This window comes from Mauremys mutica, chromosome 20 (genome assembly GCF_020497125.1).
Source record: "Mauremys mutica isolate MM-2020 ecotype Southern chromosome 20, ASM2049712v1, whole genome shotgun sequence".
In the NCBI taxonomy this organism is placed as follows: Eukaryota; Metazoa; Chordata; order Testudines; family Geoemydidae; genus Mauremys; species Mauremys mutica.
Genome location: NC_059091.1, coordinates 22,349,032 through 22,350,022, shown reverse-complemented (window position 1 = coordinate 22,350,022; position 991 = coordinate 22,349,032).

The following is a 991-nucleotide window of genomic DNA, read 5'->3' as shown; positions in this document are numbered from 1 at the left end:
GGGACAGCCCGCAGGTGTCCTGAGTCCCAGCCCGGTGGCCTGTCCCCCGACACCCCCACTGTGGGTCCCGCCCCTCCCCTGACAGACAGACACTGGAGACAAACGTGGCCGGAGAGGTCGGAGTCCAGCCTGGTTTGGGGGTGAGCCAGTGGGGGGGGGTTAATAAATTAGTATCGAGGGGGGAGGGTTAATTCCTCACTAGGGCAGAAATGTCAGTCATGAAACAAGGGATCGAGAAGGAGTTTGAGATTCTCCACTGGAAATCGTCCGAAAACCCCGATCCCGGCGCCGACCGGAGCGAGACCTGCCGCCGGCGGCTACTTCAGAGTCACTGGGCGCGTGGAAATGCCTAGAAACCCAGGCTGAGATCAAGGGGTGCTGGCTGGGCCTGGCTGAGATTGGGGGCCCCCGGCCGTGCCGGGCGCTGCCCAGGCTGAGATCGGGGGCCCCCGGCCGTGCCGGGCACTGCCCAGGCTGAGATTGGGGGCCCCCACCCCAGCCGTGCCGGGCGCTGCCCAGGCTGAGATCGGGGGCCCCCACCCCGGCCGTGCCGGGAGCTGCCCAGGCTGAGATCGGGGGCCCCGGCCGTGCCGGGAGCTGCCCAGGCTGAGATCGGGGCCCCCGGCCGTGCTGGGAGCTGCCCAGGCTGAGATCGGGGTCCCCGGCCGTGCCGGGAGCTGCCCAGGCTGAGATTGGGGCCCCTGGCCGTGCCGGGAGCTGCCCAGGCTGAGATTGGGGCCCCCGGCCGTGCCGGGAGCTGCCCAGGCTGAGATCGGGGCCCCCGGCCGTGCCGGGAGCTGCCCAGGCTGAGATTGGGGCCCCCGGCCGTGCCGGGAGCTGCCCAGGCTGAGATCGGGGTCCCCGGCCGTGCCGGGAGCTGCCCAGGCTGAGATTGGGGCCCCCGGCCGTGCCGGGAGCTGCCCAGGCTGAGATTGGGGGCCCCAGCCGTGCCGGGAGCTGCTCAGGCTGAGATCGGGGGCCCCGGCCGTGC